Source organism: Pipra filicauda, unplaced genomic scaffold, assembly GCF_003945595.2.
Source record: "Pipra filicauda isolate LSUMZ 115617 unplaced genomic scaffold, ASM394559v2 scaffold227_size1260479_pilon, whole genome shotgun sequence".
NCBI lineage: Eukaryota > Metazoa > Chordata > Aves > Passeriformes > Pipridae > Pipra > Pipra filicauda.
The window spans coordinates 1065001-1086738 of record NW_024104340.1 but is presented as its reverse complement, the minus strand read 5'-3'; the positions used below and the strand labels follow the sequence as shown (position 1 = coordinate 1086738).

The 21738-nt window shown below is 37.0% G+C and overlaps 1 protein-coding gene across 9 annotated transcripts in view; it reads left to right on the top strand.

Moving 5' to 3' along the window:
* ZNF536 (zinc finger protein 536) overlaps positions 1-21738 on the top strand; it is a 344508-nt gene that overhangs the window by 53234 nt on the left and 269536 nt on the right. For 4 of the 9 annotated variants that reach the window (XM_039381490.1, XM_027729560.2, XM_039381493.1 and 1 more), the window contains exons 1-2: positions 1080-1203; positions 13797-13867. The gene's annotated coding sequence lies outside the window, so the exon portion shown is untranslated. Of the gene's footprint in view, positions 1-1079; positions 1204-10493; positions 10635-13796; positions 13868-21738 lie in introns of those variants that run through there. The other 5 variants (XM_039381484.1, XM_039381485.1, XM_039381483.1 and 2 more) reach the window with 4 other exon arrangements.

Below are 21738 nucleotides of genomic sequence, written 5' to 3'. Positions count from 1 at the left end.
GCACTAATACTGGGCTGTGCTTCTTAGTAGTTTTCAAAATTATTTGATATTGTTTTCATCATTAATAGAACCCCTAAAAATTGTTGTTTACCCTTCAAGTCAACAAATGGCCTTGTGCAGCAGTGTGGTCCTGCTGGTGCTGACTGGTTTAAACCAAATACAGCAAAATGGCCAAGCTCTTAATTATTTCCCACTGAAATGAAGGATGCAATTCTGTACCACAGCCTGGCAGGGGGGCTCTGCAGAGAAGTCAGTGCTTCTCTGGGAAATCAGTGTTGGTAAGGTGAAGCCCTAAGGCTGTGGTGCTTGAACTGGGGTTTCAGAGATTGTATGAAAGAGTTTGGCTGATGTAGATGTACAAAGTGTATTATTTGGAAGTGACCTTTAATTTCATTTGTTAGACATGCATAGGAATAAACATAGTTAGAATTCTCAGTCATAAATTCTTCAGATTATAGCTTCAGTCGAGTGAACTTTATTTTGCTCTAAGAACGCCCTTTGTTTTTGTTTCTATTTTGCTTACTAATGTAATGGCCCTAAATTCACTACTGACAAATATCTTGGAAGTATTCTGGCTTGGCTTTTACTGCTGGCTCTTATCTCTTTTAAGTAGGGTTTATTAGATGAGATCATCTACAAAGGACTTATTTCTGTTATAAAATGGAATTAAAAAAAGTAAAAATACAATTAGTAGCTGTTCTCTTTTTACTCAGTTTGAAAGATTAGAATATCAATGTCAAAGAGAATAACTGGGTTTCTGGAGTATGCTATGCAACTTTTGTTTTATCCTGTTTTGTCCTCTTTTGCTGTACTGTCTAGGGGAAAGGATCAGAAGAATTTCATTCTGTTCCTCATCATTATCTTGAGGAGAGGTTTTCCCTCTCAAAACAATCCTGAACTGAAAGAAGTTTTCAGTTCCCAATATGAAATGACCACCAAACACATACATTACGAAGGCTTAAAAAATAAAAGATGTTAATCCCATTAATATTATAATTCTTAATACTCTCTGCTGTCCTGTAGATTGTCTGCTTGAGGTGGCATTGTAATATTTTAACGTAAATATCTGATTCAAACACTGAGTTTTGACATATTAAATTTCTCACAGGTTTTATTTTTACAGTTGTGACCTTCAGTACCTATCCTGTGTCTTTTAAGAATTTCCTCATCCAGGGAACAGATTCGTTGGCTTAAGAATAACTGGTAAGAATACTTACTTATCTTATTCTATAACATTTTCTTCTACTTATGGATTTGAGTATACGTTTGTTTTTCCATATAAAACTGTGTTAAAACGGAGTACCTAAATTAGATTTTAAAGTCTGTTCTCACATATTATTTTACATTTTCAAAAATACAATGTTTATGTCTTGCAAAACTTTATTGTAGTTCTTTCAGGGTATAGTGAGCTACAAATAGATTTTTTTCAAGAAAAATGTCTGCTTGGTGAAATCATGAGCATTCATCTTTATGCGGTTGATATGTAATAATTGTGTTGGGGATGAATCATCATTTATTACTTTATCATCAGACTGCTGATTTAAAAAACCCATGACATTCCTGATTAAATTCATTTTATCACTTTTTGGGTTTGTTTTTTTTTTTTCCCCCGTAAGTTCAATAGAACATCTCATGCATATTATTAAAACCCATATTCTGTTGTATATTAGCATGAGAAGAACACCCATGAAAATCAGTGGGTGGAGGGCTGTACTACATTGTATATGTGATTTTCCTCTGAGCTATTCCAGTGCAATAGAAGAAAAGCTCCTGTAAAGTCTGAGAAATCAGATTGGTGTGGAAATAAGTGTGAAATCAGAATTGGGTTATTTGGCCCTCAGTTTGAAATAAAAGTCTAGCTTCCTAGGAAATAACTAATAATTAATTCCACATTCTACATGCATTAATTGATTCTTAAATCAAAATTTCTGATAGCTGCTGCTCCCAAATCAAATTCTTATGTTATTTCTTTATTATAATTGTTATACTGGATTGTCCATTCGTTTTTATATGTTGGGAATCAGTAGAAATTGTGTGATTCAGTGGAGTTGTGCTGATTTATAGCTGATGTAAGTGAGAGGATATCGAGGCATATTAAAGCTTCAGTAATGCAAATGCATAAGCAGGTATTGAATTACTGATGCTAATGGAATTACTCACGTGAGTAAAGTTAAGTATAGACGTAAGTGTTTTCAGGATTGATGTCCATACTTATGAATTTATATCATTTAAGAGTATGGCTCACAATTTTTAAAACTTACTAATTGAATGTGAGCTACCGGATTTTATTCTAGACAATTGACTCAGAAAGAATTACAGTGACTTGATTCTAGAATAATTCCATCAACTTCAGAGAAGATATGTGGATTTTTTAATGTTGTAAATAAGGATGTAGTTTGACCAATTCACTTCACTGATCCCTACTAATATCAGGAAATACTTGCCAGAGTAAAGGAGGAGCGCAAAACCGGACAATTAGTAATACAAATGGTTTCAATCAAATGGTTAAATAGCTCAGCAAAGACGTGGTTCGTTTTGTAATAGCATTTGGAATCCAAATAAAACCATCTGAGAGATGTGCTGTTTGTTGTGATGTTAATACAGAAAACAGAAAACTCTCAACACGTCTTCAGTTTCAGGGGGGGTGTTATGAAGCCACAGTATATTAAAAAAAAGAAAAAAGAAAAAGGAAAAATTTCCAAGCCCACAAACTTAAAATACACATGCAGAAGCTCCTACTCGATTCTAATTAACAAAGCTTACCTTTCTCTTGACCATAGAGGTCATCATGTAAACTATTTAAATTGATAGTAATATTATGCACCACGAAATTAATTTTACATTGTATACAGTTTTTATTGTGACTTTATCTTGTTTCAAAAGTGCTTACTTTCTGATTTTGTGGATATTACTGACTGGATTACTTTTATTTTGGTTTTTACACAACAGTTATATTAGAAATTTGCTGTTTTATTCTTACCTTCTTAGTAAAAATCCTTTTATCACACAATGGGTAATTTATATCCATTACCAGCCCTTTCAATCCTTTTCAGTGGTGCTGTCAGTGCCTTTGGCACAGTAATGATTAATGTGATCTAATAATAGTGTGCCATTATATTACCTTAGTAAAACATGTACCAACATCCTATTCAGATCTACCAAATTCATAGCTTCCTATAATATTTTTGTTGAAAGACAGGATTACTATTTTTCAAAGCGGAATTTTTTTTTTTTGCCTTTAACATATTTAATGAAATTCACAATTCTTTGCCATGGTAATCTTTGTGCATGCATTTGGGCTTGATGGGTGAATTTTATATCATTCTGCATTATTATGATTTGTTAGGCAAATTGTTTGACATGTAAAGAGAGATATGCATTACATTGTTTTGCTTTGTTAAGGGTGCATTTTAAGCATTCAGTACCTTCTGATTATTCTGCTGTATTTATCATAGTGGGTATATTTAGATTGTATTATGCAAGAATAAGCATTTGGGCTAAAATGTGTCTCTTTCTGCATTCTAACCCAGATACTGCCACGTACTGCAGAAGGCAAGCTCCCTGCTCCTCTGCCCAGCAGTACCAGTTTTGGTTAAGTTTATTTGCTGTGGTTCTTGCTCTTTGGCACTTCCTTGCTTCTTTTTTTTTTCCCCCTTTTGTAGAAACGTGCAAATAGTGCCCAACTGTGAGCTGGAAACTGGCATTGTGCAGTGCTATGTCTGTGGTTTTCAACCCAAAGTACACACATTTGACAACCAAATTCATGTGTATCTGTCCTGTACTTGAGGTTCACTGAGATATAGCATTGCTTGACCCCGAACTCCAGCTGTCAGGTAGTACCAGTTCACCTGAGAAGCAGAGAGACTATCCAGGGGACACGTTTTTGGTAACAGCAAGTGTTGTTGCCTATAAAAATGTTGGAGTTCTGTATGTGTGACTGCCTTCCAGTCATTCCAGTTACATACCTGATGGATGCAGTGGGGGAATTTGCTGCTGTTGTTGCTCTAAGCACTGATTCCCCCAGTCCTCTGAAACAGGCAGGACTTTAGTCATGGCACTCTTTCCACCCTTGGGTTCATCTATTTAATAGTGCTCATAGTCAGCATGGCTGAAGAGTTTGGGTAACACTGCATCTTTGCAAAGCATCTTAAATCTTCATCACCTAGAGATGTCATTATTGCAGTCAGGGAGTCAAATACTTAACACTGTCACAGTAAAATCAAAATGAAACAGCATGTCCACATTTTAACTCTACTTTGTGATGTTCTGTTAAATACATACTCTTACTGTTTCATCATATCACAATAAATAATGAATGAGAAAAATATTTTAATCTCGTCAATACTGGCAATGTCTAAAAACAAGCAAAGTGTGTGTATGCATTTATGTGGATTCCTTATTTGATTTAGGCTAAGCGATACAGCTGTAACATGATTTGAAATATGCAATCAATGTAAACGAAGAAGAGTATTTTGAATGCAGTATATAAACTGTGTGGTTCTTTAGACATAGTTTTAGGAAAAGAAAAAAAGATGAGGATTGTCATACCATATAACAATAGTACTAGCACTGGAAATATATGCAGCAGCTTTATTTTCTGCCACGGTAAAGACAATCTTAAGTCTTGGTCATTTAAATCAGAGACATTCTCATCTCTTCCACATAGCTGATTCTTCATGACATAACAAGAAATGAGGGGGGAAATAAAGCCTGAAATCTCGGTTTAGCATTGTATTCTAAAGGTTTAGAGAAAGTTCAAAGAGATGCTTCCCTGGTTTTAGTGGTAAATAGTTATGCACAAAAGAGAAAAGCCTTTTATAAAGATCTCTCAAAAATCAGTTTACTAATGGAGATATAATTTGTTAAAACTCTAACACAACTGTACCGGTCTTGAATTAGAGATGCCTTAGGTTGCACTGTAAGTCACTGGGCAGTCTGTTGTGCAGATTGCATTATACCTTACTGCTTTATTACTCCTGGATCCTGCAGTTTTACTAGTCAGGACCAAGCCAAGATGAAAAATGGTGCCTTCCTTTTTTGGACTAAGAATAGAAATATTTCTCCCTCATCTCTTTACATGCAACTCAAAATAGATGTGGTAGACTGCAGAATAGACTTCTCCATGGTCCAAAGCATTTTCAGGGCCTGGCTGGTTGGCTGTTATGTTGCTCCTTTCAGTGAGAGGTTGTTGTATGAAGTACATGAGGCACCATGTTCATGGGGGTAGTTTTATGTCTGTTTATTGGTAAAGTAAGATTTGAAGTCAGTGAATTGGCCAGCAAAGGATTATTTCATCTGCACATATTTCCATCTTCATGCTGATGGGACAGAGGCTCTGATGTGTCACCTCTGGGAGGGCTGGTTAGAGGAGGGAGAAGAGGACCCTGAGGCAGGTGCATAAGCTGTTGAATAAGAGCACCATTACAGTTCACTGCCCTTGTTTGAACTCCTACCCCTGTTGCTGTACTGTGATCCTTAACGCACTTGGGTAGGTTAGGAAGTGGCTTCTTTAGTATGACTGTGAAAGAAAGGCCTCCCAGTAAGCAGAGGAAGAAGAATAAAATAAAATTTAAAAATCTTGGCCTATTCTTGAAAGATAGAAAAGCACAAGAGGAAAGTATTTTTGGCTTTTAAGGCTAATTTTGTCTCTTATGAGGCCATCAAGTCAATGAGTAGAAGTGGCAACTGGTAATTCTTGGGTTATATTACTAGCCACTGAATTACTGTGTGACTTTAGTAATGAAACATAAATGTTCCTTCTGTTCCCCAGTGGGCATAATACCATTTACCTGTCTCAAAAATGCTTTGTAATTTAATTAACACTTGGAGTGCTCTTTGAGATCCTTAGATAAAAGCAGGCAAAATGAGTCAATTGTTACAGAAATCCCAATTTATCCCCATTTAAAAAAAATTACACTTTGTCTTGACTTTTTCAAACCTCAAATAATGTTTGATAGGAGTTTTGGGCTTTGTTCTTACTGGTCCTTAGAGTCACTTATTCTTAGTGATTTGCATAGGCATGGTGTAGGTAGTATTACTTTTTTTTTGTTCAACAGAGTATTTTGGTGGATCATAAATTACCAGTCCCTGTGCTGGGAATCTGTTTCTGAGAGAAGCATACATTTTCAGAGGAGAATTTGACTTGTGCTAGACAAGTTGTGCATTATTCTTCAATATATACCTTTCACTGTTTTGGGGAAAAGATTTCTTAATTTTTAGTTGTGCACTGGATGTAATAGCTTGGTCTTTGTTTCATCGAGTATGCTAGTATCTTGCTGTTAAATTACATGATTGTACTATTGTAACTACAGCTGTTCAACAGCCATTTTTAATTAACTCATCCTGCCCTGGCCAGATCGCTGACCAGTGACCAAACCAAGGATTTTCTTGGTATAGATAATCACTGTCTAGAAGTACACACTGATCCACCTTAGACTGAAATATTTAATTGTATATATACTTTTGTTTGAATATATACTTTGTAAGATGTGCAGTTAAGTTGATTTTTGCATCTGCTCTGACCTCCAATAAAGGTTTGGCTAAGGCAAGCAGAAACACTTGCAGCAAGTGAGCTGCAGCTTCAACCCATCCATGCTTTCCATCTTGTTTTGGAAACAGCCAGACCTCTCTCTCAAATCCTAAAGCCCATCTCTTTGTTCCTGGGTACCTAATTCATTCTCACCCTTTTTCCTCGGCAGCTTCATTCACTTATGTGAGCCTTTCTTTTCAGGGACTGTGCAAAAAGCACACACATACCTGGATACAGCTGGGCTCAAAGTAAGGTTCTTGGCAAAAAGTCTGTGTTCACACATTTGCTCCCTTTTAATCTACTTTCTGCCACTATCTTATTTTAACAAATCAAAAGGAGTTTAAACACCCTTTTAAATAAGATAATCTCAATAAGCATCTCACCACTAGCAAAAAGCGAGGCTCACTTGTTTGTACACAGCCTTGATGAAATATCTCAAAGTTTTGCTAAGCAAGGCTGCCATTCCCTTCTGGTATCAAAAGTGCCATTATCTTGAAGTTTTAAGTTGTACTATTTGTCTAATAGCACATAATAAAACTTACGAGGGAGTTTATACCTTTTATATTCTTTCCTTCATGTTCTCCAGCAGTTGTTTCAGGAGAACCCTTTTGGTCTTGATTTGATAGTTTAAATAGACAGTCCCATGCAGTTGTGACAAACCAAGGGCTGACTCTCAGCTTTTATGGAAATCTGGTAAAGCCAGAATAGCACAAGTGATCTGCCACTGCTTTTTGAATATTTTAGAGTAACAGAAGTTCTATTTAGCAGAAGTTGTTAATGTTTTTTTTTCTGACTCTACAGCTGACTTTCTTTCCTTCTGTATAAGTTTTACTTTTTAAATCATATTCTATCATGAAAGGTTTGGAGGAAAGGTAAAGAGGGAGATCTTTGTGAAATTCATCCCTCTGCCCAGCTGTAGTGACAGGTAACAGTGCTGGGCAGAAGTGCAAACGTGCAGTAGCAATGTGGACACCCGCACACGTGTAAAGGACTCTCTGAGAGCAACTTGCTTTCAGAACAGGTGAAAGTGTGCAACTGTAATGCCCAGTCAAAAAGCAGAAGCCTCTCTCCCTTTCTTCCTCATGCCCTTCCTCTGGAATATTACATTTTTACTGAAAGTGTGGGTGGATAAAAATAGAGCACATGTTAACTCTCTTAATAGTGATCTCAAGTGTTGCTTTGAATGGACATTGTCCTCTGAGCTAAACACTGGAGGAAAATTCTTCTGTTCCTTTTCTTTCCTGTGGGTAACTGCACATTGCATAGCTGACCAAATATGCCAAGACTATGGAAAAAAGAGAAAATGGCAAGATGACTATTTCCCCAAAACCGTAAACACACATTGCAGCCTGGCTTCTTATTTGAGAATGCAAGATTTTACTTTTTGAATAACTACTGTATTTTAACAATAGGCATCAAGTGGTTGCTATGTGATACACAACAGTGTTTTTCATGAACTTTTGGCTGCTGAATAAACCCAGCAAATATGGGTTCTTACCCTTTTAGTTTTCTGGGTCAATTCATTTTGCACAAAGGAGAGAATGATAATTTGAGTTGTAGGCAGAGAATGTTTTCTTCACATGGTAGGAAAGATGAAAGCTGTTTTTATTTGATTTCTTTTTAAATTAAAAATTATAATTCTTTATAGAGTTACAAATAATTATCTTATTACTAAAGGCATCCTGTAAGCTTGTTAGAGTCTTTCTCTGTAAAATAGTTGCTGATTGTCACTGCAAACTAAAAGTGAGAGAGAAATATAAATATATATGTGATGTGTATGTGTGGAAATTTTTTATTTTTTTTTTTAAATGCTATTTGATTACCTCAAAAGTAAAAACCTGGGCAAATGCTTTTTGTTTGCTGGATGGTGCAGGCTGGTTACAGGCTATATAAAATTGTTTTCTGAACTGCTTTTCTCTAAATGCTCAGTCCTCTCCTGCTTATGGGTCAGAGAGGACAGTGTCTATCAGATTTAGTTGGCTTCCTGATGGGACACCACATTGAGGATGCTTTTATGTTCTTATCTCCTGTTCTTCTGTTGTTGGAATCCCATGGAGCAGGATTTTTCTGAAAATTGTGGATCTAAAATCTGTGTGAGAGCAGGGGCTGGCACTCAGTAATGGGAGGGGAGGGGGCAGGTGAGGTGGCAGAAAAGCAGGCAGATGTCAACAGCTACTGGGAACACCACTGAGACACAGGATTAATGCCAGTTTATGTGGAGGGAGGAGGAAGACTCCAGAAGCAGGGATAAAGGAGGGTGTTTGGGGTAGGGAAGGAAGGGCATTCAAGTTATTCAAGGGAAGGGAGAGAAATTATTTCTAGCTGTGCAAACGTATGAGATGTGTGCCTGTCTCTCTGGTTTCTCAGTGCTAAAGATCTCCTTTAACTGTAATTAGCTTCTGCAGTAAGTACACTCACAGGGACCTGTTCAGGAAGGCTTTGGTGAAGAAAGAAGGGCTGGTTTTGGAGAGGAGTGAAAGTTGGAAGAGTGCTGAGGACAGATCCATTGTATTGAAAGATGAAGAGTTTTGGGCAGGGTGAGCAAGGAGGTTTAGTTTAAGGATTCAGGTGCCACTAAGATAGGATGGGTGGAAGGTTATCATGCTCTTTTGTGAGGTGTTTCTAAACCAAGAACTATCCTATCCTGTATCAGATGTGTAGGGGCCCTTGTTTGGTCTTGTCCAAATCAATGAAGAACATAGCCTATGTGGCAAATTCGACAAGGCTTTGAAGGGCAGGTAGTTGAACCATTGATGTCCTGCTTTCCTCTGTTGGTGTCACATTGGATTTTGTTACTCCAAGGAAAGTACAGTTGTAATTACTTCTCCTTTTCCTGTCCATGTATGACAGCATCCATCAGTGCTCATCCACACAATTAAGTGTCACAATGAGATGTGTTTTAAAATGAGAAAGAGGTACAGATTTCACCTGAGCATTGTGGCTGTTCATTCTCTAAGGCTGTTCATTCTCACCATGCTGCCAAAACGCAGCTCTAGAGCAAGCTCCAAAAGGCTCCATTTCATGCCATCTTTTCTCTAATCTGGATATAACTTCAGTGAATTATCACAGTGGCTGTAGGCCTCCATTTGTGTAATTTACATAATTCCATTAGGTTGAATAAATTTACACAAATTTGTACCAGGTGCTTCTGCTGAGAAGGTTTGTGTTGTTGGTTATTTTTGCTTTGGGTTTTTTTGAACATAGTAAAGCTATTTATGCATATGGTTACTGTGGCAGATATGAGTGTTTCACCTTTCTTAAAGAATTATATTACAAAAGAGAATGGAGTTACAATATACCCCAGGTCACTGTGTCCTGACAATCTCCAGAAAATTCTCTTTTTCTCTCTCCATTTGCCCAGTTGCCCTTCTATTAAAAATACTTATTGCATCTTTCTAGTTAGGTTCATTCAAAATCCAGTTTTGAGGGACATACCTTTTCTCTTTGGTCTCAGACACTGCAAAACCCCCACCCCAGATGATAACAGGGATGACTCTCTCAAATTGAAAGAAAAAATCTTTCATGGGGGATACTTTTTAGTTTTATTTTATTAGATGTTTCATGTAAAGCATTGGGATGATTTTCCCTCTCAAAGTCATATCATACACAAAGCTGTCTTCAGGGCTGTTTCTTCTAGTTCACTGGACAGCTGTTCTGCCTGAAAAGAAAGAAAAGATCATATATCAATCAAAGACTTCAGGAGAATCCTTATGTTCTTTAGCTAGTAGGAAAATCCTAACTGTGAGTTCTTGATCTTCTGACTTCTGCTTTTTCAGTTTGGAGAACTGCATTGATATATTTTGCAAGACTATCTGTTGAATTTATTTTTTTTTTTAATGTTTCTTTTGTGTGTCGTTTTGATGCTTGGAGGGTGTTACAAACTCATCTTCACTGATGACAGCCACATCACAAGCAGAGAGTTTTCTTACCCCTGTGACTTGATTCATCCTCTTCTGAATGTCACTATGGGCAGAAATTAGTGCTACTTGGCAGAAACAAGGTTCTCTGCTCTGCTCTGCTGGTGCTGAACTACTGATTTCCAGTGGAAAAAGACTAAGAGGCTGAAGGACGTGCCCAAGCTGCAGCCCTCTTAACTTGTACAGAGGTCTGTATTTACTCATCATTCTGCAGTTCTGTAACTCCCTTACAATGAAATAACTAACAGGGAATAAATTTCTTTTTTAAAAAAATATATTTTATCACTGTTTTTACGTTTACCCTAGTCTGTCATGCTAATTTAAAGAAGATTCAAAATACATTAAAATTCCTCGCCTTTAAAAAAATATTCAGAATACTTTGTACAATTTACTAAGTGATGTGTATATACAGTAGCAGAATTGAGTTTACCATGTGTCCTTTCACCTTTCACCCCCCCCCCCCCCCCCCTTTATGTGAAACACATAAGTGAACTTGGATGCTGCCATTTTAGCCTAGCAGTGATTACATTCCAGAATGGAAACCACATCCCTGGTGCAGGGTTTTCTGGCCACTTTACATTATGAGCTGAGTGTCAGAGCATGATTGCACTGCACAGGTAGACTGGGACCAGGCTGAAGGCTGGCTTGGACACAACAGTAGCCCAGAGGAGCTATTAAGTGTACCTGGACATTTTTGCACAAAGGAAAAGGAAAGACAAAACTAAACTCCAAGAAGAGTTTTGTATCCACCTGTTGGTGCCCTTCAAAGCAGTCTGTTAAATGTTCGTGCTATGTCAGCATTCGATGGTATCTTCAGAGCCCAGGCAATGCCACGTGGGGCTCAGCAATACACAGATTTGCAGTGTTTTGATGTGTTTTGCTGGAAGAGACCCTCTGTTCTCTAAGCCAGCAGACCTTGACTTTGGTAAGGCTTGCAAGGGCTGTCTGGCCTGGATTCCTTTATGTAGGATTGCAAGCAAAATTAAGGCATGACGCAGTTAATTATGCAGTAGAAAAGAGGTATGAGGAAAGGAAGATGTGCCAGCATAATTGCAGTAAATTCTTGTATTTACATATACTTAAAGTTGTTCTGATCCAAAATTTCCTGGAGCGAATGAATTTATTGATTCTAAGCAGATCTTGGATCATATCGCTTGCCACATTGGATCAGAATATTGGGCCATCAAGTGCCATTGATTATGACCAGGAGCAGAAAATTTAGAGGAAGAGGCAAAAAACCTGTGATCAGTCATTGCAGAATAAGCTCTCCTAAAGGATGTTGTAATTATAAGCAGGACTCATGGCTAGTGTGCACAACATGATAGCTCCAAACAAAGGGAAAACAATGGGGATGATTTAATTCTCTTTTGCTTTGAAATAGAAAAAGATCAGTTTTATTTAATCAATAGACTCCGGGGTTTGATGTATGGATGAAAACTTACAATCAGCGGAATAATATTTCTGGTTAAGCACTTCTCATCAGGAACTTGTTTGACCTGTGAGCTGCTTCATTTTTTAAACTTAGATGTCTCTATTATAGAACTTCTAAAGATTGTTGCAGTGCCAGCATGGGGAGTGCGTGCGTGCTTTAATAGGGATGCATCTTGTAGGAGAGGAGATAAACCTTTTTCTTTGTACACAGACACATACATGATTTATCAAACATATTGTATTACTCTGTCTTTACAGTAAAACGTACAGTGGATGTGAATTACTCTATCTGTGAAGGATTAGAAACTCTGATGTTCTGTCTTGTATTCAAGAAGAGGATTACTCTGCAGATAACATGCAGATAATTTACTTTTAGTGAGATATTGCAGTTTAAGGACAGCAAAATCAACTTTCTTGAGGTAAAAGGAATAGGAGTTTGTATAGAATAATACAGTGTAGTTGACCAGTCATAGGAATTTCAAGAGAACATCAGAAATATATCATTATATATTTATTGAAGAGTTCCATTTCCATTATCCCCAAATGATCTTTTGATTTAAAAGAAATAAAAATATGTTGTAGATGCTGAGTACCTTGAAATTCACCAATTTTACTGCATGTATTGGCGTGATTGGCAGCATTACATGCCAGTAGCTCATTTAAATATGAAACATCTGTACGTTATTATTTAGGGATTTTTCATCTGTTGATTTTAGAAATGAGGGTTTTATGAGTCCTTGCATGCATAGTTCTGTGTTACTTATATACAGAAGCAGTCAGTAATGAAAGAATAGACCAAAAATATACTGTATATGGTTTTGTGATTAAGATAGAAAATGCAGAGTGAATGAAGAAATACAGTATGCACTGCATTTGATTTTAGGTGTGGCAGCAGCAATTATGATTTTGTAACAGTGAATAACATGACAGTTCAAAAGCACAGTGAGAAGATTATGCTTTCTTATACACAACGTAAATTCTTAAAATAACAATGTAATTTTTACATTTTTCACTGGATATCAGGATAATCCAATTTAGAACAATTTATTCTCAACAGGTATGGTAAAAATAGATATATCATTCTGGAGCGTGGTATAATACATTAATTTTTATGAGTGAGTTATGAAGATGTACAACTCAGGACCGAGGATAAACATCATATTCCTTAATTAATCCATTACATTATGGCACATATGTGTCACTTTTATTACCCTAAAATGAAAAATGTTGGGGAAAGCAAAGAAAGCTGGTGGGGATTTTTTTCTGTATTAGAAAATCTTTCTTCTAAAATCATAAAAATCTAAAATCTAATGCAGCAAACACTATTAATGAGTTAAACATCTGAATTTCTTGAAGACTTGTAAGATAAAGAACCATCATTGTCTGGTAATCATTCAAATACATTCTTAGCTCAAATATTTTAAAGATTCTGGATGTAGTTCCTACATGTTTAAATTAATCTAGACCACTTAAATTCCAGCTAGAGAATACAGAGGAAGCTGTGATGGAACAACAATATAGGAACAGTAGTGGAAAATGAAGAAGAAAGCATTATCTGTCCCTTTAATATCCTAAAATGCCACAATATGGGTGCTTATAGTTTCTGAAGCCACCTGTACAGATCTGCAATGAACCTTTCTGTGTTATGGATCTTATTATAGGTTTTAGCCAAGATTCTCCCTTCTGCCCCATCATAGATCTCCAGTAAATCTGGTGTATTTGTTTAAAGGACAGAAAACTCGTAATTTCTAGAGGATGGGTGTCAAAATGCCCCTTTTTGCTTGACTGCTCTGGCCTCAGCTTAGGAGGTTGTTCCCTTTGTCTCTGAGTGTGGGTGGGTGTCACATTTTAAACTCAGAGTTTTATTTTAAATGGGGATGAATATTAGGCTTGTAATTATAAATATTTTGCATTTACAGAGGAGGATCTACAAGAACTTTCATCTTCCATCGATTAAAGAATTAAACCTCGCCACACTCCAGCCAACCAGGTAGGTTCTGTTAGTCCTGCAGGTCAGAGCAGCTGTGGTATGGGAAGGGGGGATGATTTTCTGAACACTGGTCACGGGAAGAGCTATGCAGGGCACATCTTGGAACAGGCTCCAGATATCCCTCACTTCCTGGTCTGAGGCTTCTTCTCAACAGAATTTATCTGTTTGATTATCTAACATGGGAACTGTTTTTCCAAAATGTGGTGTTTCAGTTGTATTTATGTACTAGAACTGGGTGCTGAAGCAATCACTTGCAACTCATCTACTACACTATATAGGAACTTCCTAATATCAAACTCATAAGTTTATGAATGTGTGTTTTGTGAGCCCAAGAGCAAACGATCTTTTACATATCTGTGTGAATACATTTTAATGTGATTTTACAATGTTAGGTTATCTGTCACTATTTGTCATTTCTAAAATCTGATACTAATAGAATTTAGTATTTGTCATTTTACATTAAAATAAGAATAGACATAAGACAACATAAACCAAAACACTATTAACGAAAAAATCAAATTAGAGATTATTGTGTATTGAAGACATGAAATTTAATACAAATTAACACAATACAAAGAAATATGTTTTTCTGCTATCTCAGCATTAGAAGAATAGCTCTGCTTTTCTCCATATGTCTGTGTCACCAGGTTGTTATTTCTTTTGTTTAGTCATATAATAGAATGTGTTGAGACATATTATCCTCAACTTGTGTAACAGCCTACAAATACTGATTGCAGTTTGAGCTTGTTATGGAAAAGTATTGCCCTGTGGATTGAGAAAATGACCAACAGCGGACTATAATCTATGAAGCTGAGAGTAAAATTGCCAACTAGAGGTCATTTTTCAAACCAAGGGGCAATAGTTTTCTACTATAAACTGAATATTACAGTCAGTATATGTTTTATTAAACCATTTCAGAAACTTGGGAGCAGTTTCATTTAAACTTCTTGCTTGATGTGGCTCAGAGAACAGGCCCAGGGCAGCTCACAAAAGAGGCCTGGCATAGTCTCTATAATAAATATTCTGTATACTCAGTAATTATGAAGGCTTTAGGGTCTTTATGGTGAATGACCATATCCTGCCACCATTCTGAATCCTTAGCAGCAATTGAAGTCATTAAGATTTGTGTGTAAAAATCAGTGCAGGCCAATGTTTCTCACTGTAATACTATGATAAACTAGAGCCAAACTATACAGTAAAGCCAATTATGGCTATTGCAGTCTAAAAGATTAAAAGGAAAACACCTTTTCCTTCTCCATACTCTCTTACTGCTTTTCTCTCCTACTGAAGTGTGTAGATGATGACAGTCATACAGGGGTGATTGCCTAGTGCCTCAGTCAATGACAGGATTTCCAGTCTGGAATAACAGAAATGACAATAATGGACAAAGGGAGGCCTTTAACCTCCTGTTCTTCCTCACTGTGCTTGTTCATTGAGTTCTGCCACCCCGTGCCTGGGGAACAGAGGTGCTTCCTGCAGCCATTGCTCTGAGTGACTCTTACTGTCGGTAGTTTGTCAGTACAAAGTCCTCAGGGGATTTTAGGTTTTAGGAAGAGCGATGGGGAGTTGTAGCTTCTCTGCAAAACAGGGGAGCAAAGAAATATCAGAAAGACCACAGTGTCTTGGGAAGAAGGGAGCAAAATAGAGCCTTTAACTTTTTCCTGAAGAATCCCTGATAGAAGTATTTTGTTTAGAGCTCTTTGTGGAACTTCTCCTTAATTACTTCTGCAAGCATCAATGTCAACTACCCTACAAGATTTCTGATTCTCTATTTTGGGGCAAAGCTCATGGTCTGATCCTGGTTCTGTGGCATAACCATGTCGCAGTCCAATACTACTGTGTCGTCCACAGTACACATATTTCAGTTCCTGCATGCCTAAGTTGCAAATTCATGTGACAATCATGTCTGTAAATTGTGTATTCCCATAACCATAATTAGAACTTTCTATCTGCATTTGCCAGATTAATGCATAGTTATAGCTGTAGCATGGGCAAATTAGGTGCAAATATGTTTTTGTACTTAGAGTTTTTAAAAACCAAACTTTACACCCGTATGTGTGTATATATTATACAGACACAGACATAATTTTCAAATGGTCATATTTTAAAGGTCTACATAAAACTTCACCTCGGTAAGGGTGATGGATTAGAATAATAAAAAATGGAGCAGCAAAAGACCTGTTATACATCTAGTCCATCTTCTTGACATTACAGGATTGTTCCCTACAGGGTACTTGCTAACACTTTGTCCAGAGCAGGTTTAAATGTCCCAAGCAGTGAAGTTCCAACTAAAGTTTGACAGATATAATTCAAAGGATATTTTTCTGACACTCCATCTTAAATTGAACAGTTTACCATGTTACGTTGGTCATAATTTCAGGGTCCTGTCCTGTGTGTATCTCCTTGGTGCTTCCAGGCTTCTAAATATTTGCAAAAAGTCTTCGTAAATTACTTTGATATTTACCATGCCATTTTCTCTCATCCTGTACCTAACACTGTCACTGGGCAGATTGTGTGGGTTTTTTCACCCCCAAAAACTCTCTTATAGATCAAAAGACTGGGCCAAATAAAGATGATGCTCTGAATTTAGTGTTGCATATATTGCATAATATAAACACACACTATATATAAGATTATGTATCTGCTCTGTGTTCATTTCTAGGAGGATGTTGTTTAGAGGACTGTCTGATTGTATTGGACCCTCTACAAACATATAATTAATCTCATTTTTAGAAATGCTTAGCTCCAAGCTGAGGGTGTAGAAATATAGGGTTATTAGTTTCTAGAACATTTTTATTATGCACTTTCTATTTTGATTGACAACTATTAGTATTTTAAGATGACAGAACTAAAACTTATGCTGCCAGATAGCATCAAATGTAATGTATGCTAAGTAAACAGAAGCATGTGAGCAGGATAATATTTATTGTATAGTTACACAGCAATGTGGTAAGAGACTAGAGAGAAAATTATTCTTCAAGAAGGATATTTGATATTTTACGCTTTTTAGAAATACAAACATAGGACTGAACTTTGCACCCTGTTTCCTCAGGGTAGCATGCAGGTTTTATCATCTGTCTTGGCTGAGTTGCTATTGAAAGCTTCCATTCTTCACCTTCTTCTTTTCTCTCAAGTTGCCTGTGTAGGAGAGGAGAAGAACCAGTTCTTTTCCTGGAGAGCTTTACTTCCAAGTCATTTGGTGGGGTGAGAGGCACAGTCAGGAGAAGTGTTGTGTGAGAGGAGATTCATGAGGAGAAGGATTGGAGCCACCGTGACCAAGTCAGGTTGCACTGTCTCATTTTGAAAAAACAAAACAAAAAGAATTGTTACTATGAAGATGTGCAAATTTCCCACGTATTTCTAGTGAATATTTAATACAAAGCAATTAGAGGCAGGGCAAAAATTATATAGCTTTTAAAAATCAATGAATAAAGAGACTCTCGTTTTCATGACACAGTTCACCCATCTAAAACTACTTATGGAATTCAAGTTAAAAAGAAGAAGCTGGAATGTTCAGAACCTGGTTCAGAAGGTTGTACTTAGGTCTGTGTGCCTCAACTGCCATGCTGGAGCCAGGCCTGGCTTAGAATGGGATGGCAGAGATGTGCATCTCATAAAAACACATATAAACAATACAAACAAAGTGAATGAAAATGTGAATTCCTGTGCTAGGTGAACAAGTAAATGAAAAATAAAATTAGCATTAATCAAAAAGGAGGAAGACTTTGGGTCACTTTTTTTTTTTTTAATTAATTTCAGCTGGCATCCTTTAGAGTGAAAAGTACTCAGTTTAGTCTTGCAGGAAGTTTGCCAGGCACAGAATATATTAGGCAGAAGTACCTGGTTTAGCTTGTGTAGTGAAAGGAATAAAGCAGTGTTAAGCTGGTGCTCTGCTGGTGCTAATATTTTGTAACTTAGATCTATTTTGACTGTTTCAGTCAAATACCATGTGTACCTATCTTTAGCAGAAGAAATTCTGAGAAGCAACTCTTAAATTGTACTCAGTTCAGGGTTTTTTAAACATGTGATGAAGAGCAACTGCATGTGTCCTTTGCACAGCATGAACACAAGTAGCTGTAAAATCACACGACAATGTCATTAGGCAGTTGGTTTTGGTAAACTCGGATTAACTGGAGAAGAGAAGGAGAATAGGTGGGATTGATACATTTCGCCATTATTTGCAGTCTTGGGTAAAAGACTTTTTGCAGTCATTGAGACAAAAAGTATCCATGTGTGGGGTGTTTTAATTTTTCTCTGAGCATGCCATTAATTTATTTAAAAATACCTGATCACGTACGTTTATTGTGAACTGTCTGGTGAAGTTCTGCATTCATTCCTTAAATACAACCCATTGTATTTTACTGTCCTAAAATTCTCTCTTGGATCGTAACCTCCTCTTTTCTCTTAAGTCTAAGTGGTTGACTGCTGCAGCATTCATCCAGTACACCTTCTGCATTTCCTTCAACTTTTCCATTCCTCGAAAATGGTTCTCCTATTGACTTGTGCTTGGCACCAGGCTGATGCCATTAACAAAAGCATCAGTCTTAAAATGTTTATTATGATTCTTGATTGGTGAGAGAATTGCAGGTGCTTGTGGAAGTCCAATTTGTGAATAGTAGTTCTTGTCGATCAAGGCAATGTGTCACTGTGCCTGACACACTTGTGAATTGTTATCAATCCTGTTACCAATTTGTGTCTAATCCCTTCTTGTCCATCTGTGATGCTTACGGTTCATCTCTTTTGGGCATTAATATTCACGTTTCAGAATGATACATCTAATGACTGATCTCACTTTGAGGGAACAGTGCCATGTTATGATGGAATAAAGTGTCATGATGTCTTAGGTAAATAAGCCAATTGGTATGGGAAGAGAAAAAACCCCTTCATCTGGCAGTAAAGAAAATAAGAGGAAAAGCTCTGGTGTATGATTCTTATTGAAACAAGTGTATTACCCAGTAGAGTATAAATGAGGAAATGTGCCATCTGCACCACATTTGTAGTTAGAGTGAGGGTGGTTATATGGAGGTTGGGATTATGTAAAGTGCATTTCAGATAACCTTTCTGGATTTTGAGCCATGGTTCCTGTAAACTTCTCTATTGTAGTCCAGCCCACTGCAAATCGTAATGCTTTGTTCTGAGATTTGGGAAGAATTGTGTCAGAGATGTTACTCAGAAGGACCTCAGCTACAGCCTTAGATCATCAGGGTCAGGATTTCAATGCCAGTACTGTTCCCATTTAAGTATCTTCTTTGTCTCCTGTGTTGTAAACCCTATCCTCAAAGGCTTGCTTAGGGTTGGCACTGGTGTTCCATGGGAGCTGCAAACCCATCAGAGATCAGATGGAAAATATGTATATACTGTGTGTGTGTATTGTATGTGGCAGCAAGGCATAGTGATGGAGTAACACTTTAATGTATACAGTATCTTTATTATGCAGTCAAGTGGGGAAAAAGTGGATGTTTCTATTTATCAGTTGGGGTTTTTTTGTCTTGGGTGTTTCTATCTTTGACTGATACAAATATTTTGGAATCTAAACATATCTCTGCAATACCGTTGTGTCTTTGTTCTGGATTCTTTCATCTTAACTTATCAACACAGTATATGAGCCATTTTATCCTACAGTGTGATCATCATCCTAGTGTGTATTTGCTCATTAATGTCAGGTTAAGATCTAAAGAAATACGAAAGTAGGAGTGAAATATCTTTTTTTTTTCTTCTTTGTTTGTACTAATCTTTTTATACTAATAATGATGTGAAAAGGAAAACTACAGTACTGTGGCAATGGAAAAAAGAAAAAGTATACACATTTTCCACAAGTGCTCTACTGCTTCCAGTCTTGGTTTGGCTTAAATATTAGAACTCAAACATGATCTTAAAACAAAATTGATCAAGTCTCTCTTTGCACTAGGGAATAATTAGTTTGGTATTTAGAAATAATTGAAATATCCTAATAAAATATTCCTTAGAAACAAATGTATGTGAAATGCACATTCTAATATTTGTATTTTTTCACCGAATAGATTTCTTTTTTCACCCATGTCCTTTGCATAAATTTATGAACAGTTGGTTAGGTCTGTTTTTGTATACCTGATATTCATAGTAAAGAAATTTTGAAAGGAGAAAATACCATGGAAAAATGTAAGATCTAATAATTATTTTTAAACTGTTGTTGGTTGTTAACAGGACACTTTTGTTACATTAGCCCTCTTCTCTCTTTTTTTTCCCCACAAAGTGGGGAAAAAAACACTTCCTAGAAGTGTTTAAGAAGGCTTTTGCCTTCCTTAGGAAAATAGAAACAAAATTAAAACAACTTTCTGATTTTCAAATAAAAGCTAAAATTTTCCTTGAAGGGCGCAGACAGGAGAGAGAGATGCAGGAGTGGGCCAGGGAGACCACAATTTATGCATCAGGGTTTGGGTGTTTTATCTAACTTAAGGTGTTGAAAATTCTCACAGTTGGAGCCTGCTCTTCTCCACTAAGTAAGCAGGAGTAGAACTGTTCTAATCCTGGTCATATGCAGCAAAAAATGCTGGATGAGTTTTTGGGGAGCATGAGGACAGCAGTGAGAGTAACCCACAGTAGGTCCCATGGGGAGTGACAGGGCACTGATCCTTGTGCTGAGAACGAGGGTCAGAGGAGGTTTCCCCATTGAGCAAAACCCTGAAGCACAAGGAGAACTCGATGTATGTGAGTTGTTTTTGGGAGGTCGGTTCCGTGCTGAAGGTTTTAGGTGGACCACTCTCATTCCTCGCCCCCAACCCTTCAGCTTAACCATCCAGCCATTTACACTGCTTATTTTTATTCCTCAGAATCATTCTTTCCTTTTGTGGGGACAGGTCACCACTCACAACCTCACAAAAAAGAAAAATAATAGTTAAGAGTATGTTTTGTCTTGAAAACTTTTTAATTTGATTGACATGATTTCTAGCATACAATATATTCTCTGAAGTTTGCAGGGGGAGGTATGCAAATGTTTTTATGGAGCTGAAATGCCTGGTTTACGTTCGATGTTTTTAGATTGTTAGGCTATATTGCAATACAGCATATTAAAACATAAATGACAGAATTCAAGGGCACTGTTTTGACTTTTCTAAGGTAAACGTTTCCATATCGCAGTATCAGTTTTGGCCTGTTTTGGGTTGGAACCAAATTGTCTGCTGTAAGTTTCGTTTTTAACAGATTTACCTATGCTAATGACTTTAGCAGCTATGACTCTTTCATTTCAATCCTTCCTGAGAATCACCATGTCTGCCTCTACTTGTTGCTTTATTATTTTTTGGAGCTGCCAGTTTTCAGCCCTCTCCCTCCCCAATAGCAGGAGGCACAGAGGTCTTTTCTCTGCATTCAGAATATGAGACACAAAGAAGCCCACAGTCTAGTTACTGAGCTAGGTTTATTGCAGTAAATTGGCATTGTAGGGCACATTCTTCCCAACATCTTGAAGCTTTTAGCAAGTCTTTTCTCTTATTTGAAAACTGACACAGTTTGGCTTCTGTTTATGAAGGAGTCACAGCTCTGCAACACTGATTTGCGTTTTCCTAACCCTGTTCTGGTGTGCTTTCAATAACGTGGCAGTCCCGTGTGAAACCTTGCAGCTTTATTTACTACATCAACTTTAGCAGTAGGCAGTGCTTGAATTTATGTAAAACTTGTGGCAGAAAAGTTCCAGAAAAGTAAAAGAAAAGGAGATGTAAGGCAATTTTTTTCTTTATTTTTGTACTATCCTGTTTATGTCTAGATTTTTTGTTTATAATAATGTTATTTATTATAATAATAAAATGTGTTAAGACTTGCTGGATTTCTCAGCCTTCTGGATCAAAGGTCCTCTTTATTGACAGGCTTTGTCAATGTGAACTTTCCCAGATCAGACA